At 40.7% G+C, this 22,707-nt stretch overlaps 1 protein-coding gene across 1 annotated transcript in view; it reads right to left on the bottom strand.

Moving 5' to 3' along the window:
* Positions 1-22,707, bottom strand: part of FNDC3B (fibronectin type III domain containing 3B) — a 354,012-nt gene that overhangs the window by 254,209 nt on the left and 77,096 nt on the right. The window lies entirely within an intron of this gene.

A 22,707-nucleotide genomic window follows, 5' to 3' on the forward strand; every position in this document is an offset into this window, starting at 1 on the left:
AATGAAACTCAGCTCCTTCCTAAAATCTATAATTCCAATTAATTGTTGTTGTTGTTGTAGTTCAGTCGCTAGGTCATGTCTGACTCTGCAACCCTATGGACTGTGGCACACCAGGCTTCCCTGTCGTTCCCCATCTGCTGGAGTTTGCTCAAACTCATGTCCACTCAGTCAATGATGCCTCTAACCATCTCATCCTCTGAACCCCTTCTCCTCCCAGCTGCCCTCAATCTTTCCCAGCATCAGGGTCTTTTCCAATGAGTCAGCTCGTTGCATCAGGTGACCAAAGAATTAGAGCTTCAGTATCAGTCCTTCCAATGACTATTCAGGATTGACTGATTTGATCTCCTTGCTGTCCAAGGGACTCTCAAGTCTTTTCCAGCAACACAGTTCAAAAGCATCAATTCTTTGGAACTCAGCCTTCTTTATGGTCCAACTCTCACATCCATACATGAATACTGGAAAAACCATTGCTTTGACTACATGGAACTTTGTCGACAATGTGATGTCTCTGCTTTTTATTTAACACATTGCCTAGGTTTGTCATGGTTGTTCTTCCAAGAAGCAAGCATCTTTTAATTTCATGACTGCAGTTACCATCCACAGTGATTTTGGAGCCCAAGAAAATAAAATCTGTCACTGTTTCCACTTTTCCCCCAACTATTTGCCATGAAGTGATGGGACCGGATGCCATGATCTTCGTTTTTTGAATGCTGAGACTTAAGCCAGCTTTTTCACTCTCCTCTTTTACTTTTGTCAGAAGGTTCTTTAGTTCCTCTTTACCTTCTGCCATTAGGGTGGTAAAGGAATTATTTTTGTGTCTGTCTTTCCTTATAGAGCCTTAATCTAGGCTCTATAAGGGCAAGATTTGACACAGAATAAGTGCTTGAGAAATATTTTTACTGAATGAATGAAAGTTATAAAACTTATGGAAAACCACTGCAACCGTGACTTTGAGAAATTAAGCTTTCATAATATGCAATGTTAAAGTCAACTTTATTTACTGTGGTGGTGGTGGTTCAGTGGCTTAGTCATGTCCGACTCTTTGCAACTCCATAGACTGTAGCCTGCCAGGCTCCTCTGTCCATGGGGATTGTCCAGGCAAGAATATTGGAGTGGGTTGCCATTTCCTTCTCCAGGGGTTCTTCCTGACCCAGGGATAGAACCCATGTCTTCGCCTTGGAAGGCGGATTCTTTACCACTGAGCCACCTGGGCACCCATATGGACCATAATTTATGTATTTTTAAAAACTATTTATTAAGATCAAAACCATTTTACCTTTAAAAACTAAATCTTTAAAGTCTATGTATTTTGCTTATACTAATAATTCCAGGAAACACTGCTGGGATATTAAAACATTTTTAATCTGGAAATCCATTAACTAGAAAAAACAAGACCATTCAAGGAAAAGCTGTACAAGTTTCATCCCTGGTGCTTCTTGTTATCTTGAATTATAATAGTTATTTCAAGGCAATTTATTTTTCCTGTACAGTAACTGTGTCAATAATTTTTCAGTCTTAAGCATTCAAATCCTCACCAATGTAAACACACTGTGCCATTTTAAGAACTCAAAAGGAAATCTCTCCCGATCTCTGTGGAGTGATTAAGACATTTTCATTGCTTTCTTGAAAATGAATTTTAAAAGTCATTCCTAACATGAAAATATTTTTGACTTAACTTTATTTCTATGTACACATAGAATATAACTCAACTACAGGGAAATAAAACAGTCCAAAAAGAAAATTATCCATGTTTTTTTTAAAAATCCTTAAACCAATTCTAACATCACTGTAACAGCAGAAGGCATCTGCTTTGTGTTTAAGCCTCTAGAGATAGGTCTATAAGATATGCCTGTCGAATTATTCAGTCAGGAAAAAAAAAAGTCAGTGAACACTAACTATGACCCAGATATTCTTTGACAATCTTAAATGCAAATACTCTTTTCCACTACACTCATAACTGTCAGACAAAGTGTCCTAAATGCTAGTTCTAAAAGTACAATTCACCAGTATTATGGGAAGTCCCAGGCAACAACAGGATATCTGAATTGGAGTATATTCCAGGTTCTATCACATTATCTGCTTATCATATTGCATGAGAAGTGTCTGCAGCAGTTTCTCTGCAGTTGCCGACACCAGGCCACATCTCATGGAATGGCTTGGAGGCAGCCAGCCTCCAGAAGCCATTTATGCCTTCCCCTAGCTGCTCCCGGGAGGCCCATTCCTGACCCCCACCCCATCTCTACAGGGAGAAAGAGGATAGGTAAAGGGCTTGCACATATCCTATTAAAATATCTCTCTTCAAATGCTTAGTTACTGTAATTTTCCCTGCTGCTGTGTTTCTATGGCAACCAGATTATAATCTACCAAGTTACCTCAGAAACCAGGCAAATCTCCTGTGTCCCAATATCAATTTTTCTTAGCAAGAGTGAAAGTCATTATTTGAGCAAACCGTATTCATCTTGGCACCGAGATACTTTAAAAGAAAGCATTTTATTATACTGAAGCGGACTGACCACCATGCTGTTTTTGCTGTCAATAAAGCAGATATAAAACTAAACTTTTGACACACACCAGCCCAGTGATCTATCCCTAACCAGAGACATGAATGAGATGGCGGCAGCAGGCCTTGCATCGTGTGGCCCTGAGGAGCGTGAGTCACACCGGCAGGCTCCCTGGCACTTAACCTTTTGTATCGAACAAGTCACTCCGTCTGTCTGTCTGTCTCTCTCTCCCTCTCTCAATCTGTCTCTCCCCATCCCCCCTTCCTTCCCTCCTCCTTTCTTTCTTTAGCCACAAAGCAGACATTACAGTTACAAGTTCTCTTAAATACAGAATGTGAAACATAACATCATTGTCCAAACCTCATCATTTTTTGCCCACTTAGTAAGCATTTCCTGCTTTTCCAAAATCAGCACTAAAACAAGTCATGCTGTATTCTGTGTCTTGTCAGAGGAGAAGGGGAAAAAAAAGAAGATGGTTTTTTTTTTTAACCACGGATAGATTTTTTCCCCCCGAGATGCTAACGTAGAGCCATGTTAATCAAAGACATATTTCAGGCTACTATTGCTTTGTCAAATCCCTTAGTGCTACAGGAACCAAGCAGCCCCAAATAACCAAAGGCTTACTGGAGGTTACATTAAGGTTTACTGAAAAATAAGTGACCATTCTTCCAAAGTCTAAAGAAACAATACAACAAGAGGTAGAATTAACATAACTAAGCAAAAGGCCAAACACAGCATCCTGGGAAAGCTTCACCCAACTAGACAACTGAAGCAGGTACAACACCTTTCCTTTAAAGGTATAAATCTAAATAGAACTCTGTTTCTAACTCACCATAAGAGCAAAAGGAAAGCTACTTTTGCATTTTAAATTTTGGATGGCTGATTAACCAGAAGATAATCTCCTGGAGGCAAATTCCTAATTTTTGCCCAAATAAAATACTGCCAGGCACCCAACTAAATCATCACTGCCACGCATGTGTCCATCACAAAAGCTCCTGCTCTGACCAAAGATGAAATGTCACATTTGCAGTGTTTTCAAGGGTTAAATTCCATACCTAGTCAAGATATAAACAGTGCTAGGGAATCTCGTTTCACTTTCAGAGCTTTTCCCACTTGCCACATTCTGTGAAGCTTGTCTTACTCTTAGCTGTTTCATGTATGCATTAACACTCTTGGGTAGAGCAGTTATGAATATCCAACAGACATCTTAAGAGAGAAAGGAGTATTACAACCTAAAAACTGCAGATGAGTTCCAGCTAAGGACAGATTCTACCCAGGAAGATATAACAACTTAAAAAGTGACCTCTGACTTCATGAAAGGAACAGTAGCACCTTCCTTCTGAACACACACACACACACACACACACACACACTTCAGATTCCCAAACTCCAGAAAAATCCTGACAAGCTTCACCCAGGCTCTTTCGTTCCACCCAAAGCATCCATCATGACACACCGTTGAGACTCTGGTCTCTGTGTCAAGACTGCAGCTGGCCTCCAGCAAAACTGAATAGTGGCATCATTTGATTCTTGAGTTCTGTCCCTCTTATGAAAAGGGAGATGATGAGCTGCAAATGACTGACAGTCACCTTTGTGGTCATAACACACACAAAGAAAATGTCCCCGGATTTACAACATGAGCAGTTTAACTGGAAGGTCCTAGAAGATAATAGGAAAGTACTGACTCACCTGCTCGCATGTCCAACCTGAAGCCTGAATCCAAAGCTGGTAGGAAAAGAACATATAAGACCAGGGAGCATCCAAGGATACTTACACACTAGATCAAGGCAAAAGGACATCCAGACTTTAAAGATGGGGAAACTGAGGCTTAGAGAGGATAAGTAACTTGTCCAAAGTCACAGAACTACAAAATGACAATCAGCACTGGAACCCAGCCCTGCCTGACCAAAATGCATGCTTTTCTCTTCTACCACATAGCATCTCCTCCTCCTCCGCAACAGGTGTGGGTTTCGCAGAGTTAGTCCTCTAGATAGACGCTTCAATAAATGGCTACAAGGAGAGAAGGCATTTAACTGGATCAAAAGAATGTCCCCAATGACAGAGGACAAGTTCTCTTCTAGGAAATCTGTGCTCACTCCCTGAGGCAAAGCCTGTTACCCACAACATGGCAGTCGGGTGGTAAGGAATCCATCCCTTAACTAACAACGAACAGTTGCCTTTAAACTGGGCAAGATTTATTCTCATAAAGTCATTGTCAAGTCCTTGAATTCCCTTAGAAACCTAGGAGAAACCAATAAGCTATTTGATTAGCACTATCATTAGGTGCCATTTCTCATGACCTAATAGGCATAAGAAAAATAAAAGATTACTCCTGAAAAAGACTGGGTCTTGAGCTTCTATACTTCTCAAAAGTCACCTGTCATTAACAAAAAAGACAGGAACGGATGAACAGGTAACCAAGGAAAGAGGAGTTAGATGAACCAAGAAGAACATTTTAATGCACTGAAATCACACCAGTGTCTGCTGAAAATATATACACTTGACCTTGAACCCTCTGAACAGTGAAAAAAATCTGCATATAACTTTACAGTTGACCCTCCACAACCTCTGATTCAACCAACTGCAAATGGTGTAGTACTGTGATATGTATTTGGGCGGGGGTGGGTGGGGGGGGATATGCATAGTATTTTATAATTTAAAATATTTTATAATAATAAATAAAAGCGATGTATGTAGTTCGAAGCTGTGCTGTTCAAGGGTAAAGTGTATATTCAAACGAGTTCAATAACTGCATTTCATGAAGTATCCTTAGAAGAATTACAATTCTGTGGTTTAGTCACTAAGCCATGTCCGACTCTTGCGACCCCATGGAATATAGCCCACCAGGGTCCTCTGTCCATGGGATTTCCCAGGCAAGAATACTGGAGTGGGTTGCCGTCTCCTTCTCCAATTACTACTCTGCTGCTGCTGCTGCTGCTAAGTCGCCTCAGTCATGTCCAACTCTGTCCGACCCCATCGACAGCAGCCCTCCAGGCTCCCTCGTCCCTGGGATTCTCCAGGCAAGAGCACTGGAGTGGGTTGCCATTTCCTTCTCCAGTGCATGAAAGTGAAAAGTGAAAGTGAAGTCGCTCAGTCGTGTCCGACTCTTAGTGACCCCACAGACTGCAGCCCACCAGGCTCCTCCATCCATGAGATTTTCCAGGCAAGAGTACTGGGGTGGGGTGCCATCTCCTTCTCCGAATTACTACTCTACTTCATTTTAATCCAGCAAATATTGATGAGTGCCCAGAATAGGTGAGGCATTCCATCAGGCCACAAAATGGAGACTTAGACGACACAAAATCCTCCCCAGCTCGCAGGATAACAATTGGGAACTTGCATGGGATGGGAGTAAGGAGTGACTTAAATAAAACAAAACATTTACAGATACGTGATAAGGGATATAAAGAAAACAGTGGCAGCTTGTAAGAAGTTATACATTTCTACTCCCTTTAAATGTGTTGTGCCCTGAATAAAGAGATTCTATTACCAAAAAAGCTGTTTGCTAAGAATAAAAATATAGCACTAACTTAGGTGTGAAAAATGCAGGATGTAATATAGATGGCCCAAACTAGGTTCAAAGCCTCTTTTAAGACAGCCACAAATGCCTGAATCTAAAGTTTCAACTATAGGACTTTTCAGATAAAAGTCAAAAACAAAAAAGACCAAAAATGTAAGTGTAGCTTTTCCCCGGCTAAGAGTAACAGGCACCAAATATCCCTGAGCATTTGGGGCAGCATTACATTTATTTAAACAAATCTTTTTCATTTTATTGATTCCTGGTAGCTCAGCTGGTAAAGAATCTGCCTGCAATGCAGGGGACTCCAGTTTGAATCCTGGGTCGGGAAGATCTGCTGGAGAATATATTTTCACAGAATTGTTGAGTACCCAAAAGATACTTCTTCCTGCTTTAGCTAAAATAATTATGTTCACTGAGAACAAAATTTGATTCCTGTCATCACCATTTCAGGGTCAATTCTTGTTAAAAATATCCACGACATGAGGTAAAACCATTTCCTACCCCTCAATTCCACCCACACACCCCATATCTCCAAGCTGGGCTCTGGCCACACTCATGGGGAATCAGCAACTTGGACCACTTTTCATCTGATGTGCTTTGCACACTAAATCTTGCATGTCATCCTGTGTTTAGAGCCAGCTACCTCATGTCTGGTTTTTGGTTGGCTGACGCAGAGCAACGTGATCCACACTGACGTACTAAGTGATGTCACACCCCTGGCTCAGATGGTAAAGAATCTACCCATAATGTGGGAGACCCAGATTTGATCCCTGGGTCCAGTAGATCCCCTGGAGAAGGGGATGGCAACCCAGTCCAGGATTCTTGCCTAGAGAATTTCACAGATGGAGGAGGCTGGCGGGCTACAGTCCATGGGGTTGTATGAGCGACTAACACCCTTCTCTGGTAAACTGTGCACTGAACCTCATAGACAGTTCTACCATGGGAATCTCAAGGCTGCTGAAGAAACATATTTAACTGCCTGCATTCACAGTATTCTACCAATGGCCTTGTCATTTATTGAACATTGTTCTTCCCCTACTAAGACATAATCAAGAAATAATGTGCCCATGAGGAATGTTCTCATTCGTATAACTAACAGAAAATCAGTTCCCAATATTTTGTCTTTAAACAGTCTAGAGTTAACTTTTCTTATTACTATTAATACTATTGCCTTATATCTTGTTCCCACTAACAAAATTAGAAATGAGTACAAATACATAATATCCTATGGTTTTGGAAAGACTCTGAGTTAGAGACCTTAGCCTTTCCCTGCCTCTGCACAGCACATTATCATCACTTATTCAGGCCATGCTTTTAGACTGATTAAATTTATTTAAAGCAATACCTAATGTAATTATTGAAATCCTGATCATTCAACTAATATTTGCTGAGTAGTTACTATGTACTAGGCACTTTATTAAGCACCGATGATTCTAAGATGAGAAAGATAAAAGCTGACCTCTATTTGTATATTGGTGCAAAAGTAGAAAACACAATTAGCTGTTTAAAAAAAAAAAAACATGATTATTTGCTATTAAGCGCTCTGGAAACTGAAGAAACCACCAAGACATCAGGAAAAGTTATAGTTGGAAGTGACAGTTAAAGGGAAAATGAGAAGATAAGCCAAACAATCACACAGTACAAGCACTGAGCGGTTCACTGCATTTAGAATTACAGTGTGCTAGAGAACTCCAATGCGGCTGTAAAGGCAGGCATAAGCAAGTGACAGAGGGGTAAAAGGTGAGACTGAAGAAGCAGGCCAGGCCCACCTCAGAAAAGTCTTTGTTTGCCTGCTTGAAAGTCTGGACTTTATCCTGTGAGCAGAATTTTCCAGTAGGAAAGCAACACTGCTCAGTAACTATGATAGCAGTGAGAAACTCAAACATCTCTGAGATGGGAGATACTGGACCCACAGAGACCAGCAAAAATATTAATTAAACATCCAACTGTGACATAATTCAGGGGTTACACAGTTCTAAGTAAGAGTTTTCAAAAATAACCAACGGTTTAACCTTTAAATATGACTATCCAGATCACAGGGTTCGCTGCTGAAGAGTTCTGCCCTCCCTGTCAACACCACGGTATCTCTGATTACAGAGGTGAAGTCATGGGCATGGCTCTCCCAGACGTAACTACTTGATTTTTCCTACTTCCTGTCACTCTCTCTAATTCTCTTATCCAACTGTGATTCTGTCACTTCCATTTCCACCACTCCTATCACTGATAACTGAGGGGATTTCACAGCCTGTCCCTCTCATGTCTCCACCTCTTCCTAGACGTTTTCTATCTCTTATTCCTTCCCTTTGGTTTCTTGCTCTAAAAAGCTACTCCCCAAAGCATTCATGAGGCAACCTAGCAGTCCTTTCCTTTACTTCAAGTCAACTCATCAATCCAACAATGTTGTCTGCCTACTATGTTGCTGGCTGATTTGCTGATCAAAAGGAAAGGAGGACTAATAGGGTTTATTATTAATGGGATTATTGGGGAACAAATTTAATTATGAACCAAAAGAGAATCATTACTTATTCTCAAGGGTTCCAAGTTAATCATATCCCCCAAACACCTGTTCTGATTCCTAGAATACCCCATTTCAGACTAGCTAATTCATTTTTCATATCTTTAAGCTCAACTTTGCCTTTTAGCATATCATACATACATTTAAAAAGTTTGAAAAAATAATTTAAGGACTCAGAATTGCAGATAAAGTTTAAAAAAAAAGGACACACAACGTAAAACTTAATTATTAAATTGAAGATGAATTTTATTACTTTTTTAAGACTACAAAAAATAAGGAAGCAATACCACATATTTCTTCTACATGTTTGTCTTCCTGCCACAATATACGTTTAGGTAAAATTAGATGGCGTTCCGGCCAGACTTGTCTTCTAAATAACACTATACTATGTACATTGGAGAAGGAAATGGCAACCCACTGCAGTACTCTTGCCTGGAAAATCCCATGGATGGAGGAACCTGGTAGGCTACAGTCCATGGGGTCTCAAAGAGTCGGACATGACTGAGCTACTTCACTATACTATGTACATACTGAGTAAAGTCACTTTGTGCTAATCTCATTTTACTTTCAATTCACTTTTTAACTGAGAGTTTGAAAATCAATGAAGTTACCAAAGATACACAGTGAGAAGAACAAATCAGACACATCGTAGCTGAGTCCCAGCTGTGCCAGACAGGGCACTTAACATTTCTAACCCTGCATTTCCTCCTCTGAAAAGATAAAACACATATCTTATGTGTGTGCTCTAAAGAAGGAAGCCACCCCCCAGCAGCCCTGGTAGAAGGCCTTATATATAGTATATGCTTAATAAATAATTATTAATATTTATTTCTCTTCGAATTTCTACCAGTGACATGGCCTCTAATGAGAAAGTCTGAAGAAAAAAAATTGCCACATCTGCCACATTTCATGTTCTCAATAAAATCTAAAACCAGCCAATTCTCACCTCTGACCAGATTTTCTGTTTGAGAAACATTCTGGCTTTCCTTAAAGGATCACCTCGCAGCTCATTCACATTTCAGTGTCTGTTCAGCTTCCGCAGATCCCAGCAACAATAGTGACTTTGGAATCCTTTCACAGTAGTTCTGAAATCTAAGCCTTTTATATCCACAAAATGCTGTGAATTACTTGGAACTGCTTCTAATTAAGATTATCACAAGGAAAGTCAGCAATAAAATGTAACAAAGTAACACCACAGTATGTGTCGATTGCCTATTCCAGGAGAGGACCCTTTTCTGGGTCCTCTCAAAGCACCAAGGAAGAATTAAACCTGGCCAGCTTCTCTAAGAAGCATCAAGCGTCCGCCTTTTTAAACACTTAAGCAACTAGTTTGAAAGGTTATCCACCATTCAATCCAGGAAAACAGAATTATACAGCAGGATACTTAAGACCATTAAAAAGTTTAAAGACACCATCCAGACTGAAGATTTCAAGGCAAACAGACTTGAGAATGCTCTTCAAAAATGTACTGCTTTAAGATTTTCCTCTCTAGACTGTAGTGCCAGAGCATCGTAAGCAACTGTTGGAAAGCCTGATGCACTTACACTCAGTCTTGGAAGAACGATATCCCTGAGTGCATCACATACCGACTTGCACAAATGAACAGATTATTCCGACTCTTCCCTCACTCTGCACCCAGTCCAAATTCAGGACTGACACTAGGCTATGCAGACAGCAAAGGAAAAATGTGACAACGATTTTCCAGCCAGCCCCTCCCTCCTCCTCGCAAGCCCTCAGCACACACAAGCGCGCAGCAGATTCTATGCACGTCTCTAACTCGGGCCAGTTTATGTACCATGACATCAGCGCAGTATAATGAGCCAAGTTTAAACTCCATCTGGGACAAATAACGTCCAGGCACACTGTGACTTCTTTTGTTTATATACACTGACTAAATATGTCTTGGTGGTAAATGAACTTAAGATTTATTTCCCAGGGCCTCCAAACAATATTCTACACCCCTGAAGCACCTCCCTGCCTCCAGTGCTCTTTCCAAGGCTATGCGTAAGTGATTTTTAACAGAACACATGATTTTGAAACATATAATTAACATCTTGAGGAGAGTCAAAGTCCAAGCAGCCCTTCATCAATCTGAAACAAAGACGATGAGGAACTCACTAGCAAAGGGGTGTGGTCTCACAGCACAAATGCTACGTGACACCTAATTTTGTATTCCCCGTGAGAACAAGAATGAGCAGAGGTGAGACACTTCAGAAATGCTCATAGAGTGATTTCTTTTTGAAGGATAAACTTAAATGATTTGTTTTTCAATTCTGGCATTACTTAAGGGAAATAATTATAAATTCAGAAATGAAAGAAAAAATAATCTAATAGGTTCAAGTCTTATAATAAGTTTTTAGATTTCTTAAGGCACAAAAACTGTGCCTCAGGGGTGATGTAATTTTTGAATGGAAAAGAAAGGCGGGGTTTGGAAGGAAAAGAAGGCAGACAAAAGTCCTTTCCTTGTGCCCAGGCTTGGCAAGCCCCTGCCTCTTCTCTCTGGTTACCACCATCTCTCAGCAGGTGCTGATCCCAGAGGAAACTGCTCCCCATGGCTAACCTCAGGGAAAGAACCACTCCCTAGGGAAAGAAAGGGAGCTACTCTGACGACCTGGGCCTGAAATGACTTCAACCTCACTTCTTCCTCCAAACTCAGTTGGTGCCTCCAGGCTTCAGACACAGTCCCCCCAGCTTGGTTTGCAACTCTGAGAAGCTCCACAACCAGATTCACTGCCATCTTTCAGGGGCAATGTGAAGGAAATTTAAGATAATAGCAGGAATACTCTTCTTCACAAGCCTTACAACTTACTATTATACAAAACCCAGTCCCACGTCTCTCCTGACTGTTTACCTGAACAAAACAACAGAGATATGCCTAGTCCAAGCAATACCACCATTCCTGGATGGTAGGACACAGGGGACTCAAATCCCAGTCCTGTGATTTGCCAGGTGCAAAGTACGTAACCTTTCTCATCTGTGGTTCTGTCTAAACATGATCACCACCTTACAAGGTGTATGTTCACTGGAAGAAATAATATATAAAAGTGCTTAGCACATCATAAGCCTCAAATAGTTACTATTCATTCCCTCTACCACAGAGAACAAAAAAATGAAAATATCAAATGGAATTCTCTTGGGGAGTTCTCTGGCAGTCCAGTGGTTGGGATTCAGCAATTTCACTGCCATGGCTTGGGTTCAGCCAGGCCGAAAAACTAAGATCCCCAAGCCATACAGCACAGCAACCCCACCACCAAAAAAGTAAGTCAGTCTTTCCAATAATTTAACAAATAACCATGCAACTAAAAATTGAGTATAAAGTTGAGACAAAAAACCTTCTGGTGATCAGCAAGTTTAAAAAGTAACATTTAATTTTGAAGTAAATACCAAAAACTTGTAGTCAGACCCTTGGCATTCTTTCAATGCCAAAAAAAATCTGACCTTTAATATATCTTTTACATTGTTAAGACACTTCACTGGAATGTTACAAAACATGTTAGCCCACATTTCCCCCATGTTCTTAAAATAATGGTTGAAAAATGAGCCACTGCCTCCCTGCAAAGCAAAAGCCTACACTGAGTACGGGGCTTCTCTTCAAGTCTCCCTAATGGAGGCTCCTCAAAGTCCCAAGGCAGCTTGAAGCAGCATGGTCTAGATGGGCAGGTGATAAAAAGTGCCCAACCCTGAGTAAACCACTTTAAAAATAAGAAAACAGAAAGTCTGAGAAGTAAACACCTATAGATGTGAATACCCATCTATTAAAGGATGATGTCATCCATTACTCAATTCCACTCTCAGTTGATTCCCTGGTCTTTAAAACAGATATTAGTCACAGAGTATATATTAAGCCTAAGGTCTAATTTCTCAATGCAAACATTTTATGAAAAAATATGGATGCCATTCCTTTGTAATTCATATCCTATTCACATTTTACACTACACTTATTTTCTATCATGACTAAAGTTACAAATAAATGATTAAGAAACAGCCATTCTATAAGGATGCTTTTTATACAGCCCATTTGCCAAGGTGATGAGAATTAAGATGGATTTTAAATATATGTACTCTGTCAATGCAAAACAAGTCAGAAAAGATAAATGAGCTGGATGACTCTGGCTAACTTAGCTACTAGACAACATCACTAACAAAAGCATGTGTGTCACAGTTTTCCCCATGAACTAGAATGACAACTCGATATTCCAATATACGTGAAAACCAAAGAAACTTCTATCCAAGAACATTCTTCAGTGTGAATTTTTCTATCTACTTAGAAAACATAAGAACATTTTAACAACTCCTAAAAATTAGAAGTCGTGAAACACAACTGGATAACAAGTCCATTTCTCTACATCTAAGGTTTAGCTCAGAAGGATTGATTTCCACTTTTTTAGAAACACAGCTGGCCCTTGAAAAATGCAGAGCTTAGGGGCACCAACCCTCCACGAGGTCAAAAATCCGTCTGAAACTTATAGTCAGACCTCTGCATTCACAGATCCTAGGTATCCTCAGTTGTACATCTGCAGACTTAACCAATGGTGGATGGTATATTCTATAATACTTACTACTGAAAAACGTAAGTAAGTGTATAAGTGGATCTCTGAAGTTCAAGTCTGTTATTCAAGGGTCAACCTGACCCCCCAAAATGAAACCAAATAGCTCCTACTTTCTGCTCTCTCCGCTTAACTAGTTCCCTTGTTACTTGCAAAGCAGAAACCCTTGGCAAAGTCATTTTCTAAATGTAGATGTCCAAATGCACACCTCCTATACTGCAAGGGGCAAGGAACGGGCAAAAAAGAATGGCTCCAGGTCAAAGCATTCTAGTTAATGGTTGTGCTAAGCACACACTGCACATAAAACAGATATCCTCTCAGCAGTGCTCTATCTGACGGTCGCCTACTAAAAAAGGCCCAGGGCTGAGAGGCAATACCAGCGTAGGCATGAACACTAGAGTGGCGCTGAACTGTCTTCTCTGGAGGCCCACCATAGTTCAGCTTCAATTCACTGTAACAGCAGAGCTGGCTGGGAGATTACTAAGGGGGGTACCTACTTCTGGTCAATTCCAATTTCAATGTAATCTAAGACAGCGAAGCCCCCGAATTACCTAGATACAATACTAGGACGCTTCAGCAATGGGTTCCTTGGAAGGCTGTTTACTTTTTGTACCTGCATTTGGAATCTAGATATTACTGCTGCTAACGTATGCAGCTTGCTCACTACTGTCCTGTTTGGAAATGTAATGTAGATAATTGCTATAGAGTCATATTTTTAAGTCAATCATTTGGACCAAAAAAGATGAGTCTGCCAACATAAAAACAATTATGTGCAAACATATGTCTTCACACATTCTGGAAGAGAACAGTCCCATTTTTTTCCCCCTGTGTCTGTGTATACATATATATATAATTTTTACCATACTTTAAGATATATCAATGGTTATCACATCACATCCAACATGACAAATATGCATTTTAAAAAAACAGAAATTTGAGGTTGGACGTCCATCAAATGTAGTTTTATTCAAAGAGAAAGTCAATATAGACATGATTTAAATTAAAATGCCTCATCTAGGTAACACCAGGGAAACTTTACATTCAAAAAATTCTATTTTAATAAGTATCTAAGGAAAATGCAATTCTTGGAGAAACTGTAAAAAATATTGTAAACACAAGTATTTGCATATTTATCCCTTTGAATGCTGATACCCTGAATCTGTGTTTAATGCTCCTTAACCAGTTTGTAAACAGTAAAACCAAGGCACCTGGTCATTTCTTCTGCCCTTCCTATGCTTTGATGAGTGTTCAACATGGCACTGATTGGGGACTTGAATACTGTTCACTGAGAAGCAGAGGCCAAATAAAACAACACATGGGTCCAAAGTTGTAAAACATACAACTGAAATCCTACATAGCTACATGAGCCAGAGTCCATACTACTTCATTTTACAAGTTATATAAGGAAAGGAGAAAACTAAGAGACTTAAAATCACTTCATCAGTATGATACAATAAGTGTGCCCAAAAAATCTTCAATAGTTTTGCTTTTAAAACCCAGTATGTGTGAGCACAAGAAACAATTACAAAGCTAAAAAAAAAAAAAAAAGGTAAACAATCCCCAGGTTGCAAGTTCAGCTGACCACAGAGCCCAGGCAAGTTTGGGAATTGAGTGAAATGGACAAAGGGGGCCTGAGGACGGTTCTCCCCATCCAGAGTGGGTGGCTGCTACTTTGGGTCCGTCAACTTTTGCCAAGTAGGATGACCAGCCCAGTTACCAGATCTTCTGGGATTTTTAAAAAACCTAAAGATCCAGAATTTTGTGTAGATCTTCCCATTTTTAAAGCTTGGCACCTAATTATTTATTTGTTAATCATAAAGCTTTTTTCCTTTTTTAATGCCTGTATGAAAAATGTAACAGGCATCCAGTTTTTAAGCCCTGGTTTAGATGAATTAAATTTGTTCATTTTGTTCATCCTTCACTCACTCTGAAGGACTTACTGAATACTACCTCACTGAATGCTACCTCAGACGCCAGGTACAGCATGACCAAGAGACAACCCCTGCTGCCCTTGAGTTTAGAGTGCAACCAGACGGTCAAACACTGCAATAAGTTGAAAACAATCATAATGTTAAAACCACCATAAAATTTTAAATTGCTGTTATTTTGCAGTGCAACCTTGCCACGCCAGTGTTTTTCCTTAATCCTCTCCTTTTTGAAGGCAGCTCTGTTTCTACCATTTGAAGGATACTGACTGTATCTTGTATCTTATTATTATTGCCTTTGGCTAATTAAATTCTGAAGTGTCTCTCAACCCAGACAGCTCAGAGCTGTCATAATTATATATCATATGTCATAATTATTGTGAGTGCCACATATAACACCCTCCTCTGCATGGCATCAACATTTTCCTTTATGAGACAGAGATTATACATAGGCTTTGCCTTTTCGGAAGGCTTTGTAGTTAATGGAATCAGCAAACCTAAGGCAGAGGGGATTGTAAAATCAGACCACAGACCTGGAAAACTCAGACTTCTTTTTTCTTTTTTACAGTTCAGAGGAAGCCCTCAGAAATGTGAGCAGCTGCCTGCACTGCTAGAAAGCATTTGGTTAAGGGTGCTCACGGTCCTCACCTCCAGAGTTGGAAATTGTGAGGGACAGAATCAAGAAGCCAGGAGTGGATGACCAGACTGGATGCACAGAGGACACATAGATTCTCTAGAAAGAATACGGAAGAGCAAAGTTTCCAGAAAAGAGATTCTAGAACGCATAGATACAGTTTGCTGGGGGCATCACTAATATTAGTTCTCCCCTGATTATGCTATCCCTGCAGAGCATTCACATTTCACACCACAGAAACTGATTACATGAGATGCAAAGCCTGAATAACTTCCAGCGTGATACCTCAGTTCAGGCTCAGCCTCCCCACAGACACTTCTCCTTGCCTGGTGTGTTTTCCTGCTCGCCTCTCCCCTTCCCCACCCCTCCCTGGACGCTCCCAAGACACTGATACATTCTGCAACCCAAGCACTTCTTCCCTGGTCTACACATGTGTAAATACAGCCTTTTTCTTTTTTTTTCGTAAACCACATTCTGCTCCCCAACTAGACTGTTTATTCCTTTAGGGCAAAAACAGTGTCTTATTCAGCTTTGTGTCACCAACACCTAATACAGTCCTGCAGAGAAGACGTACAATAGATGCTTATGCAGATGAACAAATGTTATTCAGTCACTCCTTAATTCAGTCATAAATCTTACCCTCTCACTCCTCCTTTCCACCCCAGATCTCAAAAAAAAGAGGCTGACAATCTTGACACGAGAGGCCTTGTAACTGTGAGCAGTAGAGAGAACGTAAATGGCAGTTTGCAATAATAATTTTCTTTAAACGCTTGCGCAAGTTACAGATTCCTCATAGGCGGTGATGCTAAAGAGTCTGATCCAGAACTGCACTTCCCCATGTTGGGTTTCCCAAGCCCAACATTTGAGCAGCCTAACTTTTTCTACCTGCCAGCTCAAGCCCCTGCCTCTAAATAGGGGGTATCATAAAATGAGACATTACCTAATATTATTCAGCAATAATATTTTAATTGCAGTCCCATTCTCATTTGAATATCCTTTTCCTGGGCAAGGCTCCCAAGAGCCATTTACTCATTTTTCTACACCATACTGACGCTGATCCTCTTTCTGCGTCCCGCTGACACGGTGGCGTCCGCATGTTTAAGAGGAAACCTGTGTGTTGAGAGGATCTGAACTACTGATTGCAAGTAGGGAGCTGTCAGGGGAAACGTTATTAAGAAGATATCAACCTGAACAGAAAAGGTCACTGGACTAGTAGAAGAAGTACATTTGATGCAGAAGACATGCTGATGATGAGCACCATCTGAACATGGAACACTTTAACATATTTAACGTGCTGTCTGGAAATAGGTACTCAAAAGAATGCGCAGGGAAAACTCTGGCTGCATATGCTGTCTGGGGGAAACAAAGGCTTTCAAAAAGAAGAAACCGAAGGGGGAAAAAACCTCACTCCCAATGAAATGACATGCTAAATGCTGATCGACCGAAACGGGCAAAAGTCAAGATAACTGGACGTGACTGAGGTAACTGTAACCTCCTGTCTTCCAAGGAATGCTTATTAACAGGATATCCCAGAAAAAGTTTTCTGTTTACATTTAAGGAGATCTGCTATCTGAAAAAGAGGCATGAAGAAAGCTCATTAGATGTTAATATTCAGGAAGCTTAAAAGAAAAAAAAAAAAAGGCAAAACATGAGAAATAAAAATGACAAAACATGCTTCAGGTGCTCTCTGTGTGCTGAATTCTTAGTTAGGACAAGGAGACATCTAACTCTATCCCCACCCCACTGACCTAATGATACGCACATGAGAAGGGTCACTAAGAATATACATAAAGTGCATGCCACCATCATGTAGGTCTGCCAGTGTCACAGATTAAAGAAGCAGATCAGTCAATGCTATGTGAACACTCTGTTCTTAACCTAATGGTTTCTTTATTTACCTGACAGCTGCTGTAATTCTTAAGAGATTATTAAAATATTAAACCAACAAAACAAGTTTGAAATCGGGCTGATGTTTATTCTTTCATGCTCAAAACAAGCTGTTACTTCTTAAAATCTCCAAAATGTGCTGAAAGTTCATAGCAAAGATAGTTAATACAGTTAGGTTCTAAAATGTAATGTGTGAAATGTAATATTTTGGCTACTGAAGGACATTTCACTGTAATGTGTACAGCCACACACAAAAACTCAGGTGGAAACCTAAGCTTTACAACTCAAGAATAATATGTGGTTAGGCATATTAAGGGAAGTAAACTTTATTTAGCTACGCTGATCTATTTAGAGGTAGGAAAAATTACAGTGAGACAAGAGGAACCAAACATGAGGAGCGCAGTTTTGGATCAGACTCCTCAGCATCACCGTCTATGAGGAAAATGTAACTTGTACAAACATTTAAAGAAAATTATTACTGCAAACTGCAATCCACGTTCTCTCTACTACTCACAGTTACAAGGCCTCTCGTGTCAAGATTGTCAGCCTCTCTTCTTTGAGATTTGGGGTGGAAAGGAGGAGTGAGAGGGTAAGATTACCGTGAGGGCAAGGAGAAAATAGAATTTTTTTGTTTTAATTCAGAAAACAATAGTTAAAAATAAAGCTGTTCAAAAAATTTTGTTTTTAATTTTAAATAACCTGCTCAATTTTACTTCCAGGTGTATGTATATGAGAAACAAAAACACACATCCACACAAAAATTTGTACACATATATTCATAGAAGTATTATTCATAATAACCACAAAAAGTGGAAACAATCCAAATGTCCATCAAATGATGAACACTAGAGTATTCTTAGGCAATAAAAAAGCTATAAAGGACAGGGATACCTCATTTTAATGCACATTTTTGCTTTATTGAGCTTCACAAATAATTGTTTTTTTTACAAATTGACGGTTTAACATGGCAACTCTGTGTGGAGTAAGTCTATCAGCGCCATTTTTCCAAAAGTATTTGCTTGCTTCAGGTTCTATGTCACATTCTGGTAATTCTTACAATATTTCAAACTTTTTCATTATTATATTCATTATGGTGATCTGCAATCATGACCTTTGATGTTACTGTATTATAAAAAGATTACAATTCATTGAAGGCTCAGATGGTTCGCATTTTTTAGCAACAAAATATTTTTAAATTAAGGTATGTACTTTTTTTTAGACATGCACAGTTAAAAGTCTACACAGTATAAACAGAATGTTTACATGCACCAAGAAACCAAAAAATTCATGTGACTCACTTTATTGCAATATTGGCTTTATTGCAGTTCTTTGGAACTGAAACTCACACTATCTCCAAGATATGTCTGTAGTGATAAACACAACAACATGGCCAAGCCTCAAAAACACTATGCTAATGAGAGAGGCCAGACATAAAAGATCACATATTGTATAATTTCATTTATACGAAATGTCCAGAGTGGGCAAATTACCTACAGAGACGGAAAGTAGATGAGTGCTTGCCTAGGAACAAGGGAGAGGAGGGAATGGAGAGCGACCGCTACAGAGTTTCCTTCTAGGGTGATAAAAATGTTCTGAGATTAACGGTAGTCATGGTTGCACAATTCAGCGAACATAATCAATTTCATTGACTGTATATATTAAATAAGTGAATTATGGCATGTGGATTATAATTCCCTGGTGGCTCAGATGGTAAGAATCTGCCTGCAATGCAGGAGACCTGGGTTCTATCCCTGGGTTGGGAAGATCCCCTAAAGAAAGAAACGGCTACCCACTCCAATATTCTTGCCTGGAGAACTCCATGGCCAGAAGAGCCTGGTGGGGTCGCAAAGAACTGGCCATAACTGAGCAACTCACTTCACTTCCCATGGCACATGGATTATATCTCAGCAGAGCTATTGAGTAAGTTCTTTCTATCCACCTTGTATATTTGTTACTGTTATTCTTGCTCATTTCTTCAGTTGATGATATACTTTAAATCTTCATTCATAATTGAGGATGGCTTTTCATTTTAAGAAAAGAATCATCCTTTTCCTGCTACTTATACAAAATGACAAACCTAGGTTTCAACCTTAAGTGACTTCTGATAACGAAAATTAACAGTGTTTCTTAGTTAGAGCCAGAACAGAGCAGAGAATCTTGCCAAGACCTCATCTTAATTAAATCCAGAAACCAACAGGACAGATATCAGGAGGAGGAGGGCTGAGGGGACTGAAGAGCTTTCTCATAACTGTGGTGGTTCTTTTGCATATATAGAAATGTTTAGAATGTCCTCAGCACAGCTGCAAAGTATTAAGAACATTGTAAACACATACATGGTAAGCTTCACTAGATACACTCCTAACAGAAATGCAGAGGGAGAACCCATGGCCAGCGGGCGGCTCTTTAGGATGGTGTAGTGTGAGAAGTGGCTCCTGCGTTTCTCACCTCGTTGGTCTGACAGGACAGTATCTGCAAAGTCTGTCACTAAAGTCAGCCTGGTGCCTCCATATGGTCCTTGTTAAAAAGTATTGGCCTCAAGGGACAACACAGTTAAAGTCTCAGAAAACATTATACAGACTTTTCCCTCTGGTGTGTCCCCTGTGTTCTGATCCTTTCATACAAACCCATCTGAGCATCGTACGGCACATCCAAGCAGCAAACACCAGCAGGCGCCCCAGGCAAGAACTCAGATCTCTGGCAGCGTCTGACTCTTGGACCCTCACTTTTGGTCCCTGTTCTCTTTGGTCATCCCCTCGCTCTCCCTCTCCCCCACCTCTCTCTGGTAGCCCTCCATCATTTTTGGTTTTGCTTGCTCCTTGGGCCTTAGCCTTCCCCTTGAGCCTTAGCCCAGGTTCCACACACAGGCCTTAAGGTCTACCACAGTCAACTCAGACACAACTAAATGTTAGGGCCCAAAGGAAACAGTGAAGGCTTGAGAGAATGAGGAACACACAGAATGGGGGCTCTGGGAACAGAAAGAGGCAAAAAAGAGGCACACAGGCCACTGTCTCGGCTGAGCCACAATGACATAGAGGCAACATCAAGGCCATGATAAACCTCGGGCTGTTCCTGCTGAAAGGAATATTTCAAACACATTCTGCCCAATTAACAGTTGTTCCCCATTAAGGGAAATTTAGGGATAATATCAATCAACAGCTTGGCCCACATAACCTAAATGTCTAAACGTCAATGCTTCTAGCACAATCAGACATATTTGCAAATTAGAAAGACTGAAACATTTCCTTCCAATGAGATTTATTTACAGTAAGTGTACCCTGGTCTGACAAAGCTTGATGTCTGTGACTGTGTATAAAACAGATTAACAAGTTTTCCCATTTCTTGGCTTTATAGAAAGCTTCTTCGGTGAAATCAAAACGTGATCCTATTAACCTATATTATCATGCAGCTTCTCCTTCAGAGCTGAGGTGGATGTGCAGAGCAGAAAGCAGGACACGGCCTTCCAGGAAGGCTAGCCTTTTCAGTCTCTGGTCGTTTCTGGGAGCAAAGGAGTGCACTTTCGAAGGGAAAACTGGAAAATTCTAAGCGTTCTGTATGCTGGCCTATAAGCCACAAACCACTACTCTAAACAAGACAAATTACAGAAACAAGGGAGAAATCATCAAAACACAAAAGTGGTGCACAGCTACACAGATGGGTGGTCTCAGGTCTCCCAGGCACATACGCAAAATGGGCCGGAGTTGTTTTTCAAGCTGAGCCACTTTGAATACCTTGGCCCACCTCCCCCCCCCCTTTTTTTTTTTTTGAGGCAAGTGGGATCTTAGTTCCTCAACTACTGACTGAACCAGCGCCCCTAGCAGTAGAAGCGCTGAGTCTTGACCATGAATGGCCAGGGAAGTCCCAACTAGCCATTTTTTAAATTATTTTAATTAGTGAAAAGAAAAGAAACCATACACCACATGCACCTTGGAACTGTTCACGGCATTCTGAGACTTCCCGTGAGTGGCCGGAGCAGAGCAGTGGGAGGATGAGGGAGAGCGGCAAGCACGAGTCACAGGAGGCTGAGCAGCCGCAGGACTGCACTCAGATTTTATCTCAGGTCAACAGGACAGCTCTGAGCAGGGCAGGGACACGTACGTTTTTACAGTCTTAGCAGATTGATGTGTGGCAAATGTTTTCTGGTAGGGCAAAAGTAAAAGCAGCAAGACCAGTTGAGAAGAACCGTCCTACCCCTGGTGAGCAGTGTTGGCTCAGAGTCTAGGAACAGTCACAGAACTGAAGTAGACATGGCAAATATGGCTTCAGCAACGTTCCTGAGATAAGGCCGACAGGACTTGCTGAGAGACTAGAACACAGAGAGGAGGGGCAGCCAGCGGAGGCCCTGGAAGGGAAGAGCAATGGAGGCAAGGAAGCAGAGGCTCTATTTAGAGAAGTACTGCTGCTGTAAAGGAAGCAGAGATATAACTGGGGGTGGGGGGTGGGGGTGGGGAATGTGGAGTCAAGGAACGGGCGGTTGTTTTTGCTGGGTGGGCCAGAGGTATAGCTATTTGTGTGTTTAAGATAAAAGATCTAACGGTAGATGGGCGGAAGTGAGCCAAGAGAGAGAATCAGGAGTCAGGAAAGGAGGTACTTCCATCAGTGGCAAGACAGGAAGAAATTTATTCAACTGACAAACATTTATTGAGCACCTATTAGACATTCTTTGCTCTGAAGTTCACGGTCTAATGCAGGAGAAAGTAATATGTATAAATCATTAAACAGCAAAGTAAGACCCATCAGAGGTATATACAAAGTATTAATGTACTATGTTGGATAGAGTGTTGATGTACTATGACAGACGGGGCAGGGCGGCGGGGAGGGGGATGGACTGACATCAAATGGCCAATTAACTTACCTGAATTATTAATATATTTTGCATAAATATTTTCCAAGCAATCGTTCCCAATTCTACTTTCAATAAAACAAAGACTCCTGCTTTTATGGACTGCAGCCTACCAGGCTCCTCCTTGCCTGGGATTTTCCAGGCAAGAGTACTGGAGTGGGTTGCCATTGCCTTCTCCGCTATGCTTCTAAAGAACTATACAAATATAAAAAGTGGCATTTATTTAGTACCAGACTGATGGAACCAGTTTTAGTAGTCAATTAAAAAATTCAGGAGTGGAAGAAGATGGCGGAGGAGTGAGACAGGGAGATGGGGGTGATCACCAGCCCCTCCACAAA

This window comes from Budorcas taxicolor, chromosome 1 (assembly GCF_023091745.1).
Source record: "Budorcas taxicolor isolate Tak-1 chromosome 1, Takin1.1, whole genome shotgun sequence".
NCBI lineage: Eukaryota > Metazoa > Chordata > Mammalia > Artiodactyla > Bovidae > Budorcas > Budorcas taxicolor.